General features: G+C 30.0%; 1 protein-coding gene across 12 annotated transcripts in view; it reads left to right on the top strand.

The window, feature by feature from the left end:
• Positions 1-2,491: 2,491 nt before the first annotated feature.
• The window catches only part of LOC663587 (zinc finger protein 768), a 107,211-nt gene continuing 85,885 nt past the window's right edge, over positions 2,492-23,817 (top strand). For 11 of the 12 annotated variants that reach the window (XM_015980891.2, XM_064358327.1, XM_064358326.1 and 8 more), the window contains exons 1-2: positions 21,331-21,463; positions 21,517-22,275. The gene's annotated coding sequence lies outside the window, so the exon portion shown is untranslated. Of the gene's footprint in view, positions 2,598-21,330; positions 21,464-21,516; positions 22,276-23,817 lie in introns of those variants that run through there. The other variant, XM_015980883.2, reaches the window with a different exon arrangement.

Here is a 23,817-nt window from a genome sequence, read left to right as displayed (position 1 = left end):
TGGATGTTTTACACACTCCATTGTTTCGTTATCTTGAAGACATTGATAAATTAAGGTTACTTTTAAGGCGGCCATCTTTGTTCTCATTGTGGCATTATTTAAAAGATGAGGAGATATACTGAAGGGCGGGAACAAACAAACACGCAATGGGATATTTTGCTTTAATTTAACGAAAAAAACACACAAAATAAAGCAAAGCTGCGGGAGTTTACTTTCGGGTTTTTGCGTCTGCTCCGTAAATAAATATTTTTTGCAAGGGTTGATATTTACACTTTCGGAAACATTAAACTAATGTAGTATTTACTTAATTAACCCAAAAAAATAATCAAACAATTTGCACAACACAAATACGTTGTTTTAAAAATGATGAAAATTGGTGGATGCGCCGGGATAGCAAGTCGTAAAAGTTGTCAAAAAGTATTCTAGATTTATTTAAGCTTCAAAATTAGGTTTTGGGTCGTCATTGAAATTAAAATTATTACAATTTAATTAGTAATAAATATACAATGTGAAGCCAAAAATCGTGTCACAATAACCAATAATCAAACAAAAATCAAAGTTTGCTGTGAAAATTGTCTACAATAATTGGTTATAAAAAATGTTAATTAAATAATTTTTATAAAACTAGAAATATTAAAATATTCATTTTTGTGCCATTTCAATTATACAGGGTGGGGCAATTTAAAAGTCCGAATAGAAAATCACCGAAACTAAACGTTGTAGAGAAGAACAATTGACACATTCTTAAGTTCATTTTTTGAGAAAATAATTTTGGTCCAAACTGTATCTCGCTATCGTCTTTTGTTTTCGTGTTATAAACAAAAGTTTACATTTTGTAGTCATAATGTAGGCACCTTTTTACGCAAAATTTAATAATCTTGTTAATGAATTTTTTGCTATTTTTTTAAGTCCAGTAACATAGAGTTGTGTTTTTTAAATAAAAATCATAGGCGGCATTTTAAAAAATATATTAATTTGTGTAATACATATTTTTTAAAATAAAAAAAACATATTCTTTTACTTTTTTATAGTAGGCCATGAAAAAATGGGAGATCTTCAATTAATATACTAATCAACAAGTATTTATTACAATGATATTATAAACAGTAATTAGTCCGAAAACAGTATTTGTCAATAAATTTCTGCACATTTTTTACGTAATTAAAATCCGCGACGATCGTATAACTGTTAATTTAAAAATAGCTTTAACATAGTGCCATGTAATTATTGTTTTTGTTGTAAACTTATGGCAATATATATATATGATATATATATATATATATATATATATATATATATATATATATATATATATATATATATGCCATATAATTATTGTTTTTGTTGTAAACTTATGGCTATATATATATATATATTATAGCGTATTTTTATAATTTCACTAAACTTTTACATTATTTATTCTTTTTATTTAATTTTATTTAATAAGTAATAGGTTTACCACGGCCAACTACTAACAAATATTTTAAATATTTTCTATCAAAAGTATATAAAAATATCAAACTGTATTTAAATATTTTTGAATTCGGAAAAAAATAAGCTTTCGAAAACGTCATTTTCAACTATACCTACTATACCTACAGTGCTTCTACAAAACTCTAATTATTCCACAGCCAACTACTATCAAATATTTTAAATATATTTCTTATTAAAAGTATATAAAAATATTAAACTGTATTTATATATTTTTTATATCAGAAAAAATAAGCTTTTCAAAAATGTCATAGCCAACTACGTATCTCATTTAAAAAAATAGAACTTTATGTTATGTAATGATTAAAAAAAACCTTGACATTATTAAATTCTTTATAAAAAAGTGCCTCTACTTTATAACCGTTCACATAACTTATCTTTTATGTCAAATAATTTTTTCATGGCCAACTACTATGAAATGTTTCGAATACATTTTTTAGCAAAAGTATATAAAAATATCAAATTGTTTTATACTTTACTTTAAATACAGACTTGATTAATCAATTAAAATAAAATTTTTGAATCGAGTGTGCCTTGAACGTTAGTAGATAGAGTCGCTTTTCGTCCGCGCCCAGCGATTTCGAATGTCATAAAACAATCGAAAGAAACGGCAGGTTTCGTTCCCTCATCACGTCCCCATTTTGCGTCGTCGTCGTCTTCGTCGTCGCGACGCCTTTTCCATCTCTATCGATAAAAATGCTCGTCGCCGCGTTCTACTTTCCTCATCCCATCCACGCAAACGACTGCTAACGTCCCTTTTTAAAAGGCCGAGTTTTCCCTCCACGCTTTTTCTCTCTAACCCTCACAAGGTGTATAAGTCGAGACCGTCGGAACGTCTGAAGAGTCTACCAACGTCTAAAATACCGATCAATAAAACATCTGAACGTAGCGGAGTTTTCATTGGTCGACCAAGGAGTTTTTCCCCCACTTTTCCACGGAAATGTCCGTCAGAAAGCTTTCTTTTGTTTCAGGTTTTATATTAGATTTCGCCTCTCGCGCGCGCGACGCCGCCACCGGGGGCGGGAGGGGCGGCGGGACCGCGGCTCCCCTTCCCGGACGTCTCACAGCCAAGAAAAATTCGAGCGAAAGGAGGAAATCAACACACGGTGAGTTTAGCGTTTTCTTTTTTTTTCATGAGCCTAATGTACAAACAAATCTCTTACATTAAAAAGTAACAATTATGCGTGCAAAAAAATACCCCTGTATATAACAATAAACATTTTTATTGCTTTATAGTTCGTATAAAAAACTTGTGTCCAAATAAAAATTAATTAATAGATCGTAGAAATAATACAGGATTATTCACAAGTCACAAGCCGAATAAATACAGGGTGATTCTTTTATTGTATACATCAGAAATTTTTTAACTTTTAATACAGCTCATGCTTTAAAATGTTGAATGCGATCTAAATTTTGAGCTTAACTAAATTATTTTCAAGATGGCTGAGCGTTTTTAATTGTAACACATTGTAAGACATTTTTATTGTAATTTTGAATTCGCTTTTTGAAAATAAGCAAAATTTACTCAAATTATTGGTACTTATCTGTCATAGTTTTTGACATATGTCAATTTTTTTTAATTTATATTTGTCAAAATTTGAGACTAGTATGATTTTTTTAATGGTTATAAAAAATGGATATACCTAACTCAGTTTTTTTAAATAGAACTAACGGCTTTATTTTTTTACGACAATTGAAAAAACATTGATATTTATGATAACTTTTATGAATACGTCCTATACTTATTTCTTACAGTTTTTGAAAAAAATCAAAAGAAACGGAGTAATTTGTAATTTTCATCGTTAATCAAGTAGGTTTTGGAAAATGGTCCACAATTATCAAACTTTATCATTTTGTATGTTTACATATTATAGTAATGTGAATAAAAATACCGAAATATGTTCGAATTATGACGGAAAAATTAATGCATAATTATTTGTGAATAACCCTGTATAACATAAAAAATATGTTACATTAAAATTATAATACGAAGTTTTTTATGTTTTTACTAATTACTAACGATATGCAAAAAACTAATTATTTAATTACTACAAGAACATAAAAATAAATGAAAAATAAATATGAAAAAATGGTTTGATTTTTATCTGAAATACAAAATCTTGTTTTGGCAACAATGGCTAATTCAAACGTTAACCAACAATTGAGCCAATTATTCAGTGTTACCAATAGAGCAGATTACATTAATATATTTTTTTCTATTTTTTTTCATTAGTTTTAACAGCAGGTATGTAAAAAATGTAACAACTGGGGTGAGTTTGACACCCCTTATATTTTATTTCTGTTCATTTGAACCCCACATATAAAAAACTACCCCTCTATAATACAGTATACATTTTTTGTTTGATAATTGATTCGACTTATTATCCTGTTAAAGTTAAAAAAAAATATTACTAACGAAATTGAAGTGGAAACTAAGTTGGCAACGATGAACGTCTCGGCCAGCTAGATTTTTGTTTCCATTATTTAATAATTAATTAAGTAAGTCACAGAAAAAAATTAACTTACTTTTGAATTTTAAATTTTTAGGTTTTTTTGCTAGCCTTTACGACTTTACTACTATTACAGTGTTGCCAACAGATATTTTTATCATAAAAATAAAAAAAAACTGACAAGTTACAATTAATTTAAAAATCAACATCTCGGCTACGCCTCGGCTAATTAACTTGTTTTATTATTATTATTATTTTTATTATTATTATTATTATTATTATTATTATTATTATTATTATTATTATTATTATTATTATTATTATTATTATTATTATTATTATTATTATTATTATTATTATTATTATTATTATCATCATTGACTAATGTTTTTTATAAGCTTTGTATTATTTATTTCTAAAATTTTGAGTAAATAATTTTATTAAAAAAAGAAAACTATCTTTTACATCTTTTAATTTTAATTTGGCAACACTAACTTTCTAACTTGTTATGACCAGTAATAATTCACTGATGCTAATAATTTTTTTCTCTTTATTTCGGTCATTTAAATTTTATTATTTACATTATTATAAAAAGTACTACTAAAAAAAAATAATAGACTCGTATCAGTTTGCCACCCCTCACCACATGATTAACCCTCTAGATTTTTTCACCACCGCCAAATAAACCGCCCTTAAAAAACCACACACGCACAAAAAACGAAATAAACACCCCGAACACAAAAGAGACGCGAAAAAACACCTCATAAAAACTGTCATTAGGGGTAGCATCAACAGCATATTGCCACACGTAAAAAGCGCGACCATTAAAAAACATGTGTTGACAGCTTAAACGGTGAAAAAACAACCCTCACACATCCATTAAAAAACAATCAAGAGGGTTGCGGTTTTTTAAATCGAGGGTGATTTTTACAGACGGTAAAACAGAACGTGTCGTCTGACGTTGCTATCGGACGACAGAGGGCGCCAGGTGAGCGTCGCGCGAAACGGTTGTGAGAGGGCGCCACTGCTAGGGTCACTCGATTCGAATATTATCATAAATTTAATCCATGTAGTAATTTATTAATTGTGTTTTTGATTAATTAATTGATTTAAATTTTGTTGCTTGCACAATAATTGAGTTGGTTTTTTCAACCAGGGTTAAAAATTAAAATTGCGTCTTGAATCAAGCCACCCTTGAGGGGTGACAAGGGGTGGCTTACCTGTTTCCATTCAATGGGGTTTTTTTCAAAATGAGAATTTTTACAGACAGTTGACCCTCTCTTTATTGGTCCAGTCTTTAGTACTCTCTTTGGTTAAATCACGAACGGACGTTTTGGTTTTTCGAAAATTCAATCAAAAAATTATGTTTTCGCAATTGAATCATTGTTTCACAACGTTGCGTTTTTTCAGTTCGTTTAAAAAATATCGGGCGATTTTTAAGACTAGAAAGGCTTTAATTTAATCAACTGAAGTTTTGGGCTAATTATCAATGAAACCATCTCAGGGCAAAATGGTGCAACCGGGCTTTTTTGTACATAAAGTGTAGTGTTAGTGTTAATTAGTTAGTGTTTAGTTAGTTTGAAAAAAAAATGGGTGAGTTTTCATTTCAAATATAATTATGATAATCCGATTTCATATTTAATGTACTTTAAGTATTATTTACATACCTGTCAAAATTCGCTTGATCCGGTCACTGTTACACGTTATAAAATGCTAAATTATTATCCGAAATTATTTTCGGACGCAAAAATTAACTCAATCTGCGATAATTAGTTGATTAATATTGAAATAAGAATAATAATGAAATTAATTATTTCGCTATTAATTCGATCACAAGTTTTAATCCTTTATTAAATGACGGGTAAGCTCCGCAAAGCCGTTATTTGGGCTTCTGATGCAAAAATTTATTTTGCACCAAATGAATTTGTTTAAAATAAACGCAGTTTTACCAAAAAAGGAATTATCAATTACTGATAATTATCTTCATTAAAAATTTAATTATTGCCAACTGGATGAACCCAAGTTGGATAATAAAGTGCTCACCAAATTATACAAAATTTTTGGTAATTATAGATATTTAAAAAAATTAAATAAAATATAGAATGATATTCAATTTAAGTTAATTAATTCATTGTAACAATGTTTTTTGATAAGTATTGTAAATCAGAAGATTTTTATATACTGAAAAAAATACCACTAAAAATAGATTTTCCTAAGTATATCTTAAAAACTAATAATTTTTTATCCCTACCTAATAATTGAAATTAATTAACTAATTAATTAATTGATTAATTACTATTAAGTGTAGCTGCAAAAAATTGTTACTTTGTGTATCATTAGTAAAAAAAAATGCCGCTAGCGTTCAAAAATAATAACTAATTAAGTAAAAATTAAAATAATACATATTTAATTGTATAATTAAAATAATTATACAATTAAATTAAATTAAATTAAAACAGAAACCATAAATAAGATGTTTTTTGTAAACAGGGTGAATGTACCTACTAAGGTCCAGTTTCTGGAAACATATTTCCGAAAGAGACAAAATTTAACTGTAGTTTAATCGTACAAAAATCGGGGCTAAAAGTATATCTTTTCTATACCTATCTCAAAAAGTAAAAATTGCACAGAATTCAGCGTTTGCTGCTAATTACTTTGTATTTTTCTTTAGCCTTGATTTTTTCTACAGTTTCTCATCTTATAATTAAAATTAATTAATTAATTGCTATTAAGTAATTACAAAATTTTTTTATTTCAGGTGTCATCTGAGAACAAGCGATGCAAACAATTTAAATGTTGTGATCCGTAAAAAATGTCGCTAGCTCCAACAAATAATTAATTACGTAATTAATTAATTAACAAAGTAACACTAGAAACAATAATAATATTAATAACTAATTAATATTTTCGTATTTTTAATTTTATTGATATAATTATTCTTAATCAATTAAGTATAATTAGAAGGAAGGGTAGAATAAATCTGAAAAAAATACATACGGGCAGAAAATGCAACTATTGAACTATTAGTTTTTGAAACCTAGTGAAATATATACTTTTAGTAGAGTCTTAATTGCAGCGACTTAATGTGAATTAATTAATTAATTTTAATTGTAAGTAACTATAGTACACCTTGTTTTTATAAAATATCAAAGCTTTGTAAAGCTGTGAGATTTTCTAAATTAAATAGAATTAAAAAAAAATAGAAAAAACCGAAACGCCCTCGGCTTCGCCTCGGCTACTTTTTTATGACTTTTATTTAAGTATTTAAATTATTTATTTATTTTAGGTATTAATTACCTAAATGAAAAAAAAATGATTTATTTGATACATATTTAATTACCACAGTACATAATGAAGTAATAATTAAACAATTAAATTAAATTATAAAAAAATGGACCATTCAATGGATTTACGTGATTCTAAATTTTTGAAAAAAAAACGAAATTTTAGAATATACAGAGTGTTTGGACTGATTAGGCTGCAAAAAACTGAGCTGTGAAAAGGAAAATATGTAATTTTTTGTTGTACGATGTTTTTTCTCGTGTTTAACGTCTGTTGCGCGTCGTCCAATTACCAATCCTTTGGAGTGAAGACAGGGGTCGGTCGAATCGATGAAAAAGCAGCGCTCCTATAAAAACAGTTAAAAACAAACGCTTCTCTCTTTAAAAGCGTCGGGTAATTAAAAATGATCTAAAAATAACAAACTGGTAAACTTAATTGGCAAAGAAAAACAGGCCACTTTACCCGTTTTCGCATCGCCTCCGAGTGAAAATTCAATTTAAAGAAACGCACCAATTAAAAAGCGACCCCTTTTATAATTCATCGTATCAGAGTTAGAGAAGAGAAAAGAAAAAAAATCATGGAATAATAAATAACGACGAAACATCTGCTCTGGCCAGTGTCCCCTCGAAAATTTGACCTTATTGTTTGACCCTTTGTGGCCATTTCCGTGTTGGGTTTTTGGCTACCTGGTCTTTTGTCTAACACGGGTTACCCCTTCCAGGTGACTTGATGTAATCTGGATACGGTTTTTGAACGATGGCAGGACAACGCGATTTAATTATTAGGGGATGGTTTTTAAGCGGAGAGATCGCCTTTAATATATTCGAGGATTAGCCATTAGACAAACAATTTACAACTTTTGCCAACTTTTTAACACCAAATTCAAAGACCGGGGATTTACCAACTGACCAACCGGTACGTTTTGCCAAACTTACGAAAATTGATTCAGTTATTAATTTTTTAAGTCACTTTACTATGTAATTAATATAAATATTAAGATCAATAAATTACAATTTTTTAAATATTTCTAATCGAAATTTATACCTAATTATTTCTAGTGTCAAATATTAATTTTCAAATTTAATTCAAGTTAATTATGTTTATAATTTGTTGGACAAAATTTGTAATTGTTGTTTATCTAGCTAATTAATTGGCTTTTTAATTTTGAAATCGGTTTTTAATTAAAAATTTTGCACACAAAAAACATTTGTTGTAAAACCAAAATTGGTATTAGGAAACAATTTCCCAAAATATCAGAGTTATAAACTCAAAAAAACATGATTTTCAAAGTAATTAACTAATTTTTTGCCCAGTTTTAATAAAATTTCGCCAACAACTTATCGTTCATAAAGAGAAGAAAAATTGTTCTGAACAAGTTAAAATAACGCCAAGTTCGGTCTAATTTTGACAAAAGTTTGCTCAGGTTATTTAACAAAAAGTAATAGAACACTGTTATTGTGAGCCTTTTTGTTTTAATTTTTTATAAGAAAATTAATAAAATGTGCTAAAACGTTTTGCAAAAGACAAAAACAATAAATAATCAAAAATAATTATTTTGTCATTATTTAAAGTAGGTAAATTCTGTTTAAATAAAATAATTTAAACAGGCAAAAGAAAAGTCAAGGTCGATATAATAATTTAATAATTTTTTTAATTTACAAAATTGGTGAATTTATTGCTTATAAACAAGATATATCTAACAAGAAAATGACAAGTAATCATATAACACAAAAATATAAATAAAATGAGAATTTGTTTGAAATTTTCAGGCCTTTAGGTCATGCTTATATCATGCTCATTTCATAAAATAAAAAAAATTTTTACTATAATTAATGATTTAAAGATTTAAATACCACAGAGATAAAAAAATTAAATTTGTAACAACAAATAAATTAAAGCTAAGAGCCAATTCAACCTTATTTAGTAAAATTCGAATTGTTTCTCTTATAAAAAGAAAATTTCGCAAAATATCCAAGTTTCTACAGTGTGTTCAAAAAGTCTTTAGATCAACTCTTGCTCTGAAATTTTGAGCGTATGTTGATTTCACATACAAAAATACTGGCTTTGGAAAAAACCGCAGTTAGTGCCTTTGACACTTGAACAGAATAAAACAAAAAATCTGTCAATTTAAATTCCACAGCAAGAGTTGATCTTTTTAAACGCACTTTCTTCGCCAAAAACTTATTTTAAAAGTGAAACGATTTTTGAAAATTTTAACTTGTACGAATCAATGGTCGCCCTCCCCGAGATTAAAAACAACGTTAAAAGCCCTACTCTTCCACTATATGGGGTTGCATTTTTCCACCCCTTTGTCCCACCCTCCACCCACCACCCTCCCTCGAGACAGGGGTCGGTAATGGCCCGATCATCGCCATTTTCATCTGGCAAACATCACAAATAATGAAACTTCATCCACTGTTAATAAATTTTAATCAAAAAAAATTGTTCAAAAAAACCGCCCCGAATAAATGTTCCAGAGGAAAAGCGTGTGCACAAGGGTAAGATTTATCTGTTCCGACCTTATTACTCTTATTCTTCGCCTTCTTCCTTGACGTACATTTGTTTTCTACAAGCCAGCGGCCTGTTTTTAATCTCGGAACGAAACTTTTTCCGAACTTGAGGTAATTTATGGCAGCGGGGGTGGTTTTCTTGTGAATGTCGCTCTCCGTGTAAAGGCGCACTTTTTAACGGTAATTGTTTTAACTTAGCATGCTGTGTTTATCACAATCCGCGGCAATTCCGCGTGATAATGAGCAGACGAGGTGATTCTTGTACTTAACCAGATTATAGATTTTATTTATTTTAGTGTGAGCGAAAATTATGAGAGAGTTGGTTTTTGGTCGATTGCGACCACCCTCCAGTGGAAAAGAATGATCTAATTATTTTTTCTCGCTCACTGATAAACTGTCTGTCACGAAGAACACCCCAAGTGTCTTAATTTCGACGCCTGTCGCAAAGAAGCGGCACAACATTGATTTTTTAGTTTACAAGAACAGAATTTTCGCAAAGTTATTATTTTGTGCCTTTTTCAAGTTGGAAGACCATTTTTAAGCAAGAAACTCAGTTTTTTGCTCAACATTCTTAGAACGAGAAATTATTTACGACTGTTCCTTATCGCTAGAACAAGCCAAAATTTAAAAAATCGTAACTGTGATGATCGAAAGTAATTTTTTCCATACAGTATATATACTTAAAATGCCAAAAATTTGTTTTTAAAACTTTTTTAAAAATAATTTCAATAACTAAATAAATGTCGTAAAAAAGTAGCCGAGGCGAAGCCGAGGGCGTTTCGGTTACTTCCATTTTTTTTCCAAATTTTTCCAAAAATAAAAAATTACTTTACTTTTATTTTTTCAAATATTTTGATACGTTTTTTAGGTCAATAAATTTAAAAAAAGAGTTAAAAATAATATTATTTTGTCCTTTTTTGTAAGATCTATGATGTTTGTTATTACCTGGCTATATTAAGCAATTAACTCAAATTTTCCTCGAGAATGACCAGATTCGATCAAAATCCATGTGATTGTAACCTTTTTATACGATTTTTTGAGCTTTTTAATAAACTACAAAGTCACTTTTATGTCAAATGTCTTTAATTTTGGCTTTTTTCATCATTTTATTGTTATTTATTAGGCCTTTTCTTATAGGTTGCCATAGAAACGGGAGAAAAAAATGTGAGAAATTATAGTTTTTTAAACCAACATTCAATGAATTTGTTTTGTTTTTACAGGACAGACAACACAATTTTGAACAGAGTTTGTCATTTGTTTAATCAGAAATGTTTCCATGGCAAACTATGCAAACATAGCTGTGATTAGTAAGAAATTTTCAACAATGTCAAAAAAACCGACATAACTTGAAAATTATCACAGATAGGTGTAGGAAATGCTAATACAGATCGATGCAGAAAAAAATTCTCCTCCATCTAGTAAAATAAAAATTGGGACATCACATTTGAAAAAATTAAGTTATGAGTACTTGAAGTTGCCCAAACCTAACCGTAAAATTTTTGAGTTTGTTAACTTCTTTTCCAATTTTGAACACACTGGAGAACAGATATAGGCTTTCTGTTGTAATTTTTCAAATACGATTTCGAAATCTCTAAAACTAAGCGAGTTACTGATTTTTTAAGTAACAGGTGCAAATCCAAAAATTTTCAAAAAACTTTAAATATCTCGAAAACGGTTAAACTTAGGTATAGGGAAAGCCGATAAAAACGGCCTTAAAATAACCCAACTAATCCAAAAACGCAGTAAAAAACACAGCTTTCTATTTAAAATAAGAAAGTTGATGGCGACTTTCGGTATAACCGGACGTGCCGCCATCTTGAAAATATTTTCAAATAAATGTCTTTATTTAATGTGGACACCCTGTAGACATAATTAACAGACTGTGTCTAAAAAACTCGCTGTAATGCAATGATTATTGCAAAACCTCTCCGAACAAATTGCAAGTGTAATTAAAACAAGCCAAATAAATAATTCATTCGCTAATCCGTTCAATAATCATTAAATCAGCAATTAACCTTCGCGTAAGAAACGCATGAACATCGCTCTCGATTAGCACCAATCAGCATCGATGATGATAAGCCGGCCACTTTCCGATTTTCCCTCAGACGTGATAATTGCTTTAAAAAGCCGACCCTCGGACTTAACGGATGAGCAATAAACTGAAATTGATGAAACTGACCCTTACATTTTTATTTTTTTTTCATTTCTCTCCCTTTATATTCGATTTGATTTTTGCACACAAATGTGCAAATGCTTATCGCAGTGCGCTTGGAATCGCATCATTGCCAGTATTGCATTGGCTGGCTATTGCAGGACTTGTTACAATAAAATATCTATGTGATGTGTGCGAGCGCTTTATAAAAGCCGAATTTCGAATCGAATTTATCATTGTGTGTGCAATTTTACGTTTGACGGCCGCCTGTCACAGACGAGAGAAAAAATACAGCTTGTTTATCGATATTTATTATGAGGAGCGCGTGAATAAATTATGGAAACGTGGCAGAATTTAATTGTGACATATTTTCATATCACGCGACGAGACATAAAAACACCATCAAACATTTAGGATCAGTTGGAAAAGCGGACAAATGGCCCTAAAGTGCAACTTCTCGCTTTTTTACTCATATTACCATAAGCGTACTTGTTACGATAAATCTAGTAGGCCAAAGTAAAGCCCATAAAATTGCCTACAAGAGGGTGGTTTTAATTTTTTTCAGTGTCAACTAGTTTACAAGATATGTGCCACGAAAATTCATTTTGACGTAACAAAGAAAATTCACGAATTGTTTTTTAAAACAACATAACAGAAGAGTTAAAAAAATAGTAGATATAAAAATACTTATCAAAAATTAATTTCATGACGGATGCTTTTACAAGTCAAGCTCTTTGAAAGATTTCTTATAATGTTCAATAAATATGTTACATTAAAGGTACAGTCACGATCAAAAAGAGTGACACCCCGCGCCGGATAGCAAGTCCAACTAAAATCAATATCTAGCTAGTATATTAAACTAGCCAACGTACACATTTACCGAATCATTTGAAAAAATTTGAGGCTGCGGCTTTAGGGGTGTCATTCTTTTTGATCGTCACTGTACCTATAAAGAAACTTGTCTTTAAGCAAAAATATAATCTATATTGTTCATATAACAGAAAAATATGAAAAAAATGCTTAGAATGTTTAAAACTTGGAACTGAAAGCTAAACTAAAAATAAAGGTATATTGTTTTATTTTTTCTTACCTTTTGCTGCAACTTCAAATTTAACAGAGAATTTAAAAAAACGAGCAAATTCACATTAAAGTCACTTAACCCAAAAATTTTGTGTCTAAAGAAAATTAAATTTTTTTACTTTTTACAAGGAAATTCCGCAAAGATCTTAGTTTTAAACTTAATTTAACATAATTTCCAAAGTAATTAACTATTTTTTGACTAGTTTTAAAAGAAAGAGAGCTAAAAATATTCTAAACAAGTCAAAAGTTCTATCTAATTTGACAATTTTGCTTCAAGTTATTTGCCTAAAACCAAAACAAATTTAACACAAGAAGGCAAAATAATGTCATTCTAAACAATTTTTTAACATTTAGTTAAATAAAAAATATATCAAAAAAGCCAAAACTTAAAATTTTGCAACAAACTGACTTTTCCACTCATTAAATGATTAAGAATTTGTATTATACTATTTTTTTTAATTTATTGATAAAAAACGTAAAAAATGCTCAAAAAAAACAAAAGTCGATCTACATTTTAAGTATTTGAGGCCATGTTAAAACGTTTGAAAAAATTCCTTTATTAAAAAAAATTCTTAAATTAATCAAAACATAATTTTCGAGTAAATTTAAAAAAATTTGAAATAATTTAAGCAGGCAAAATGAACGCGAATGTCGATATAATTAATTATTTTTTGACGGTTTTAAAATTTCAGAACGTGACATCATATTTATAAAGAAAGCTAAACTTATTCTAAAGCAGTCAAAAAAATACCAAAATTGATCTAATTTTGTCAGAATGATGCACAAGATTATTCATTGAAAAACAAAATAAATCTAAAAAGGGCAAAACAATGTCAATGTAAACCATTCTTTTGTAATTTTCTGTTAAAAAACAAATTAAACTGTTCAAAAAAAGCCAAAAGTAATAACATTTTAGAAAAAAATGACTTTATTGCTCAATAAAAGATAGTCAAAAATTTATATAAATAGCTCAAAAGATCATCGACTTTGATCGAATTTGACAAATTTTTGGAGCAAGTTAATCACTTAATATTTTCAAAAACACGGCAAATCCAACGAAAAGAACAAAATAACGTTATTCTAAACTTTTCTCATTTAATTTATTGGCAAAAAACGAACAAAATGCCGAAAAAAGACAAGTATTTTCGATCTGCATTGTAACTAGTATTTGAGCAAGAATTTGCTTAAAACTTTTCAAAATAATTATTTGATTTATTTTTTTTGGGGAAAATTTCTCAAATTTAGTAGGTTTTTGGTTTTGTGGCATCCTTTAATAAAATTTTTTAAGCGATAATTGAGTCAGTTTTTTGAATAAAATTTTTCAAAATAATAATAATAATGGTATTTGGGGCCTGTTTTTGCAAATTTGTTCAAAATAATTGGTTCAATTGATCGGGGAACTGAAATTTTTCAAGTCACATATTTTCGGTTAAATTTACCCGAATTAATAGTGAAATAATTTTTTCGTGAAATCTCTGGAATGGCATCGTTCCGCACCGGCGCGCAACATTTGCTCGCTAATATATTTGTTTATTTATAATATTTATTTAATCGGGGCGTGTTTATTCAATATCGCATTTCCATGTAAAATTCAAATTGAAAATAAACACTTTGCGCGAATTTTTCGGCCATTTCCTCCTCCAATATTGAATTTTTCCCGCATTTTCACAATCGAGAATTAATTGGAGTCATTTCTTAATTTCTCGCTTCTGAAGTTTCCTCGGCGCCGACTTAAGAATCTCCGAATCTTTTTCTAGCACTCGCGTTCGCCATTTCGACGTCTTCTAATTAAAAGGGCAGAAAATTAATTTAATTTCATAATTGAATTTTTCAGCCGGCGACCGTTACTCCAATTAAATCCGAGTGACCCTTAAATAAATAAGTGTTAAGTTTCTATTATGACGAGGGGTCAGAAAAAACGCGCTCAGGTAGCGGCATGAGCCGCCCCTTTAACCGCCACTCGGTGTGAGAAAACGCCTGTTTGCAAACGGCGTTAATTAATCGCCAAAATTTGCATCGCACGAATTGAAATGAATCGATAACTAATCAAGAAAATGCAAATCGGAAAATATAAAATTAATTCGACAAAATGAAGGAGCGATTTTAAAAACGATGACGCTCAGAGGGTGGAAAAATTAGATAGGGGTGCGAAAAAAGCCTTTTAAAGAAATACCGACTGCTTTAAACGCTCTTTGGAGCGCTATTTACGCGAAGCGGCACAATTTTTTTGTTTCACAAACATCTGGTAAATTATCAGCATTGTTCGGTTATTTTAAAGCCGCCAACTGTAACTCTTTACCTGGCTTTAAGTACATAATTGATACACGAAACCGGATGTCTTCAAAGAATGCACTCGATAAATATTTTTTACGATGCTTTTATATCAATAAGGGGAAAGTTAAACAGATAAAAGCGCTTCTGTGGCTTTTTTTGACTCAAAATAAAACTGTTTTAAACTTGGTTTAAACAAAAACGATAATTTAATAATAATTAGTGATTTAATAAATTAAATTAATAATTTTATAAATTGTTAAAGCAACTCACTCGCGCTAGCTCGTGCTTTAAACAAAATATCTTACAAATGACTTGATTATTTTCTAAACAAATACCAACTCTCTTGATTTATTTTATTAGTTTATGAAGTATTGAGAATAATTTTTAACTATTTTTTAATCTTAATTAAAAATTACAACTGTCTTGAAAAAAATTAAATATTTCCTACTTTCGGCCAATGACTCGGCTTTGCCTTGACTTGTGAGACATACGGCTGTGCTAGTTAATCTTTTTCGAAAAATACCAAAAAACACAGGTATTACAGTATGGCTAGTTCTGTTTCTAGGATATGGATATAATTTTTGTCGCTGGCTATACATTTAGTACAGTGAGTATAAATAATAATGTCGTTTTTTGTTTGTCTGAACTTATTTGTTAAAACAATTTTGAAATAAAAATTGAGAATGAGAAAACAATAAACTGTTTTTTTTTTATTTTTTACAAAAAAATAAGTTCGAAGCTATAAAAAAATGTATTTTTTGGTCAAAAATCATCAAAAAATAAATTAATTCGTCTAGTAGACCAGAATGTACGTAGGTATGTACCTCAAATATTTGTTTTGTAACTTTGATAAAAAAACATTTGTTTAAAAAAAATCAGTATTTTTTGTTTTTGGCCAAAAATTAGTTAACAATAACTCGGCTTCGCCTCGATTGGTTAGACGCTGTGCTGCTTAAATTTTAACCAAAAATATAAAAAAATCAAAGTTATTAAAGTAGAGTTAGTTTTGTTTCTTTTGTCTCCGACAATATTTTAGTCGGTGACTGTACATTTTGTACAGTGGGTCAAAAACATAATGTCTTTTTTATTGGCGTAAAGACCACAACCCAGGACAGTGTTTCAATTATAAGCTTAGAATGTGAAGATGTCTGGATAATCTAAGAAAGTTGAATCACATTCTAAGCTTGGGATTAAAACGCTGTAGTCTGACTTGCGACAATACGACACTATATTTTTGATCCTCTGTACAACTCGATTTATTTATTAATTTCTAGAGTCAAAAAGCAATTTCTCAGTAAAAACATGAGAATGAAGAAACTAAAAAAATATAAAAAAATATGTTAGAAATTGTAAAGAATATTCTATATTTTCGGTCGAAAATTTAAAAAATAATACAATTCGTTTAGTGGACCAGTATTTGAGTACATCGAATATTTTTTGTAATTTTGATAAGAAAATTACACTCATCTTAAAAAATATTCATAATTTTTTGTTTTTACCTGAAAATTATTTAAACAATAACTTGGCTTTGCCTCGACTAGTTAGACTTACTACTGTGTTAATATTTTTTTTTAAATATAAAAGAACAGTTTTTAAAGTAAGATTAGGTCTATTTCTTTACCTCCGACAATATTTTTGTCGGTGACTATACGTTTAGTACAATGAGTGAAAAATATAATGTCGTCTTTCTCAACGGCGTAAAGACTACAACCCAGAATAGTGTTTCCAAGTTAAGCTTAGAATGTGAAGATGTCTGGATAAACTAGGAGTTGTAGATCACATCCTAAGCTTGGGATTGCGACCACGACATTTTATTCTTTAGCAACTGTACAACTTTATTTATTCATTTCTATTGGTTTGCGGAGTTAAGAGCTATTTTGAAATAAAAAGTGAGAATAAAAAAACCATCTGATTTTACAGAAATTTTTAACAAAACAATAAGCATGAAACTGTACAAAAATTTTTGAATTTTTTGGTCAAAAACCATAAAACAGTAAATTTAAAGGACTATTAGTTTCGCCTTTTTTTCGTTTAGTGGACGTACATTTTAAAAAAGGATACACACGGTTTTACTTTAGTTAGTAGGTACTTTATTTTTTTTTATTTTTCTATTTTTTTTTTGAGGAAAAAACACGTGTCTATACCAGGCAAAGCCGAGCTCTAAGCCAACTTCACCTCATTATATATAAATTATATATAAAAAAAATATATTGAAAAATATTTACACTACACTAAATAAAATAAAAATAAAATACACAAAGTCATCAGCATTTTGGAAAACTGATTGAAATTTTTTCATCAAAATGTGAGTGTTCACGTGATTAGTAATTTGAACTCGTCTGTTTTATTATTTCCATTGCGCTTTTCCTTGCACTAGATAACGCTATTTTTGCCCTTAACCTTCACCTTGAGTTATTTCCATCTTATCTAATCACAATTATGTCAATATTTTATTAAAAAACAGCCAACACGTAACCCCAATTTGCTTATGCAACCTCAGCCACAGTCGCGTCTCTTTGGTTGCCAGCACTTTTTTCCCAAAGCACCAAATTACCCTTCGCTTCATTTCTCCAAAATAGACTTTTAAGGCTTCGAAAACAAAGAAAATAAACGATATCGATTTAAAATTAGTCCATTGTTCATTGGCCATAAAAATAACAATGGCCGAGAAGCTTTTCTTCGACTCTGACCTTTCATCAAATGACAGAATCGTTAATTAGCCGACGAAATGATCATTTTTACCAATCGCGTTGGCTTTAGTGCGAAAGCATGTACCAACTGAATAATTAAAAATTATCAAAACGACAATTTTGCAAAAATACGAGAGAGGGAGGCACTTTAATTGCGATTTAATGTATATAGAAAATTGCAGAAATTGACCAATCACAACGCGCGATTTTTATAAATTTGTACGGCCGTTGCGAGCTGGCAACGCAAAAATTTTTGATGAATTTGCATCGTTGCCATGGGGACGGACCAGAGGTGGGGGCGAGGGGATTTTGATAACACATAGATTTATATGCATGTATTTTACAACTATATATTTAATACATTTCGAATCTAATAATCAATACAGTTGGATTATAACAAACTTCATGAAAAAAAATCGAAAAAAATAAAATATGTACTTCCTTCAGTTGCACAAAATCTAGCACGCACTGAAAAATAACGCATGGAAAAGGACGCAGCGAGAGTTTGCCGTGTGTGGGACAAGGACGGGCGATGGTCATGGCCTACCTTCATCCGAATCGTATAATACGAGTATGTCGATGGTGATTAGTTTTATCTCGTTCTGTGTGTGTTTCTGTTGCACTCTCAGTACGCCAGAAATGCATTTTGAACCATGCGTGATCCCGAACTGACGAATTTATATTGATTTGTATTAGATAGAATTTAGTTTTGTCCAATGTAAAGCCGCCGCTTTTTTTTTTCAAACGGATGGAAAAAAGACAGACATATGCAACCATAAATACAGGACGGACGATGCAATAACATAAAACTAGGAGGTTGGGTTAGGGGAAAAATGCGAGGGGACCGTGCACGGTTTGAGAACCGTCTGACTGTGAAACAATATTTGGAAAAATTATTGCATTAAAATCTGGTTTTACAAACCTGGAATTTAAATAAACCGGGTATGGACCTGGTTTTTGGGTTAAAACTCGCCCGAAAATGTAAAAAAATGGCCGAATTTCGTGTATTTTTAGCATTTTTTGAACAAAAAAATTTTGTTTACTGACTGCTTAGTTAGTTAACCAAAATTTAATACGGCTAGTTTTTCGTTAAACTCGCAATAAAACTAGTTTTAAGTTTATTTATTCAAGTTAAACCGGTTCCGAATTAATTTCCAGGACTTTCGAAAACGGATTTAAAACCGGTTTAAAATTTAGTTTAAACTGAAAACAAACAAAGTCATATCGAGATAGCCGACTAACCACTAACCTCGTATAACTGTGTTAACCTTCAGTTAACTTAGTTAAAAGACAGGTTTGTTTTTAAGTTAAATAACCATTATTAGCAGTTAAACATCAGCTTTTCTAAAACACTGCATAATAAATTTTTCAGTTAATTTGATCTTAGTTATTTAAAAATTTGGTTTAATTTTCGTTTCTTTCCTATTTAATATGTAGTTTTTATTGACAATAATAACTAAATCTAGAGACCTGTGAATTATGATAGATCGGAGCCAACTAGATTGAAATTTCCAGAATCATGTATTGTTTTTCTATAAATTGAAACAAATGGCAATCGGCTGAATAAATGAAACCTCGATTTGATTTAGTCGGCTGTAAACCTCGCAATCAATTGTTTTATTGCATTTGTTGCAAAATGGCGGCTCTGAGCTAATAGTAATTTTTCGTTTTGGAGATCGATCGAAAAAAATAAACACAGGTAAAGGTTTAAGCATGGTTTAGTGGGAATTTAGTTAAAAGAAGCTAATAATTATATAAATAAATTCAGTTAAAACTCGGGTTAAAAAAACTAAACTAAAGGTTTTACTAACTATTATTAACTAACCAGGTTTTTTCAGTAAATTTCGAGCTTACTTTGGCACAGCTTTAACTAAAAGTACTTGTTACGTACACAGTTAACTCGGTTAAAATGTAGGTTTTTACACCCCAGTTAAGAAAATATAAAATTAAAGAACTACTCTTATTAAGAAAACAGGTCTTAAACTACAAATTTTAAACAAGTTTTGGTGCAGATTTAGTTTAGAATAACTAGTAATTATATTAATTAATTCAGTTAAAACACAGGTTAAAAAAATTTGACTTTTATTTGGTAACCAGTTTTTTTCAGTAAATTACGATCTTATTTTGGTTCAACGTTAACTAAAAATACTTGTTAAGTACACAGTTAACTCTGTTAAAATTGATGTTTTTACAACTAATTAAATAATTCCTCTTTAAAAAAAACGTTTAATCTATAAGTTTTATCCATGTTTTGGAGCAGATTTAGTTAATTCAGTTAAAAAAAACTAAAAGTTTTACTAACTATTGTTAACTAACTAAAATTTTATCAGTAAATTTCGAGCTTATTTTGGCACAGCTTTAACTAAAAATACTTGTTAAATACACATTTAACTCAGTTAAAATTTAGGTTATTTCAGATAAGTTAAGAAAATAAAAAATTATAGACTTTTCTTATTAAAAAAAAAGGTTTTAATCAAAAAAAATTAAGCAACTTTTTGGTTTAACCGTAGATTTTTACCGGATGTAAAGGTTTTACTAACTATATTATTAACTATCCAAGTTTTTATCAGTAAACTTCGAGCTTATTTTGGCACAGCTTTAACTAAAAATACACAGTTAACTCAGTTAAAATTAAGGTTTCTATACCTGAATTAAGAAATTAAAAAATTATAGAACTTTTCTTTAAAAAAGAAAATAAATTAATTCAGTCAAAATCAGGGTAAAAAAATTAAAAAGTACAGTGAACTACACAGATAAAGTCGCACAATTTTGAGACGATCAACGTTACTGACATTACTGTACATATTATACAAGGTGACTCGCAAATATGTGCAAATATTTTAGCACTACATTAACAATAAATTGATGATTTTTTTTTAAATTTATTAATATTTTATATATTACAAAAATATATATAAAATCTAAATTTTTGGGGTAACTTTTATCTTGTACAAAGTGTTTTTGCTGAGTTTTATTGAAAACAGCAAGACGCCTTCAGCAGGCCATGAAAAAACGCGTAAACTTGTGATACATCTGTACCAGATTGATCCAATGAACAAATGCCTGCACCCTGGCAATCAATTGTTTTAATGCAATTGTTGCAAAATGGCGGCTCAACAAAAACTTTTTCGTTGTGATCGAGCGCGGCTGTGATTTTTTCCACCGTGGATTGTTTCAAAATGGCGGCTTGTTTAAAAATAATGCATGTGTGTGTGTGCATCGATGTTTCGAACGTGTCCAAATGCGAAATCCACCCTCGGATATGCGGCTATAGCGTCAAATGTCTACCCCACCGCCCTCTCCGACAATCGAGAGAGATTTTCTGTCTCTCACACATAGGCAGGGCCACACACATCACTATGTACAACCTATATGCAATCTATGTACACCATCTATGTACCTCCAGTACACATTTTCAACCCTGGAAAATTTCAGTGCATAGCCAACTGCGTTAAATACCCTTACACAAACCCTTAACCCAGTCTATACCTACAGTTAAAAAAATCAAGCTCAAAACGAAAAAATTCACAAACCGTAAGTCTCGCACGCTTCGCTCGCACTATTTTAATAATCGATGTGTTTTGCAGAAATTACAGTTCGAAACGTAGTACAAAAATTAAATTTCGTGATAATCTTGGCTAATGTTCCTATTTAGAGTAAAACGCACCGGACGCAGGAAGCTATAACAATAAGAGGATCAATTTTTACTTCAGTTCAGTTAACTAAGGGCACGTTTACACGTTTTTCAGCGCCAGTTAAATATTGAAAAGTGCATCGGGCAACTAACAACAAACGCATTTTCAATCATTTAACTCCGAGCTCAACTTCAGTGCAACTTTCGTTCATCAAGGGCAGCTTATTTCGTTTCCACTAACATATACCATAACAATAAACCGGGCAATATCGGGCTAAGTTTTAGTGAATTCAATCGATACACTGACGCGATTTTTTACGTTTCCATTCGACTTTTAAACGATCATTTAAACGAGAAATTTTCGAATAACCAAAACTGTGATTTCGTCAATATTAATTCATTTATAAAAAGAAAGAAAGTATTTATTAAACTAACTACATAAATAAGTTTTGCGAGTTTAGGTGTTGAAATAATTATTTTGTCGCAACTAAAAGTATTTTTCCAAAAATTCGACTATAGTGCCTTATTGTCGGCCTTAAAACAAACCTTCCTACTAGAAAAATTTGTATATTATTAATAAAAAATCACTATAAAAATACACAAAAAAAAAAATAATTAACTTGTGGCTTACTTTGGGAAAGTACAAAATTACTAATTGTTAAAACCTAAAAATCCTAATTGTGACTTTACGCCTGGACTGCGACAACCACCGGTAAGTTCGATGTTTGTGATGCTTGTGTTTTCAAGATGGCGGCGCTTGATGCCACTCCTTTGTTTTTTGCCTTTTCTTTCTACAAACGCCCTGTATATGAATGTCAATAACCGGACGCTATTGTTGCTCTCAGACGCTGATTTGCAACTGTTTGGCGTATTTTTGGACGGGTCATGGGCACGTTGATTAAACGAGGAAGACGTTTCGGAATTACAAGTGCACTCGTCAGTATTTTGGTAATTTTGGGCTCGAAGATAACAATTTTTGAGCACACATTACGATAAAATCGCACTTTTTCCCCAAGTTTCGCCGTAATCGCCCTTTGAAAAGTACAACAAAGCTCTACTAACTTCGCCGTAATCGGCGTTTAAAAATTTATGTTGTCTTAAAACTTTTACAACATTTTATAGATTTTTGGTCATGATATCAGACTTTATGCGCTAGTTTCAATAGCTTCGTCGTAATCGGTGAAAAAGTGCAGAAAAGCTGTTCTAGCTTCGCCGTAATCGGCGTTTAGAAACTTATATTTTTTGCAATATATTACCTTAAAACTTTATTATTATTTTATTTTGGAGATTTTTGATGACAATTTCAAAGATTTTGGGTTTTCTGTGCTGGCTTTAACAGTTTCGCCGTAATCGGCGCCTTGAAACTGAAGCCTTTTATGATATGTTGCCTTAAAACTTTCATCATTTTATAGATATTTGACAATAGTATTAGATTTTTTACGCTAGCTCTTATACTTTCGTTGTAATTGGTCTACCAAAAGTGCAGCTTCGCCGTAATCGCCATTTAGAATCTAATTTTTTATGCAACAATATGTTATCGTTATTTTATAGATTTTTGACGACAATTTTAAGTATTGGACTTTTAATGCCAGCTCTAGCAGTTTCGCCGTAATCGGCATTTGGAAACTAAAGGCGAAATGTTCCTTTTACAACACTATATTACTTTAATACTAGCGTAATTTTATAAAATTTTAACAGTCATTTGAATAGTGCTAGACTTATAGTACCAGCTGTAACAGTTTCGTCGTAATCGGCGCTTGAATCTAAATCTTTTTACGATAAATTGCCTTGAAGCTTGCAACATTTTATAGACTTTTGGCAATAGTGTTAAACTTTTTGCGCTAAATCCAATAGTTTCGCCGTAATCGGCGTTTGAAAAGTGTAAAAAGCTTTTCTATAACTCCGCCGTAATCGGCATTTGAAAACAGTTTTTTTATGACAATATAATTTCTTCAAACTTGTATTGTCTTGTAGATTTTTGACAAGATTTTAATGGTATTGGACCTTTTGTGCTAGTTCCAATAGTTTCACCGTAATCGCCATTTGAATTTATTTTTTTACGCTTCAAAGTTTACATAATTGTATAAGTTTCAATAGTATTGAATTTTTAGCACCAGTTCTAATAATTTCGCCGTAATCGGCGTTTGAAAAGTGTAAAAAACTTTTCTGTAACTCCGCCGTAATCGGCAATTAAAAATGAATTTTTTTATGAAAATATAATTGCTTGAAACTTGTGTTATTGTATAAATTTTTG

This window comes from Tribolium castaneum, chromosome 8, assembly GCF_031307605.1.
Source record: "Tribolium castaneum strain GA2 chromosome 8, icTriCast1.1, whole genome shotgun sequence".
NCBI classification, from domain to species: Eukaryota; Metazoa; Arthropoda; class Insecta; order Coleoptera; family Tenebrionidae; genus Tribolium; species Tribolium castaneum.
Note: the sequence above shows the minus strand (reverse complement) of the source record. Positions and strands in the feature narration are given on the sequence as shown.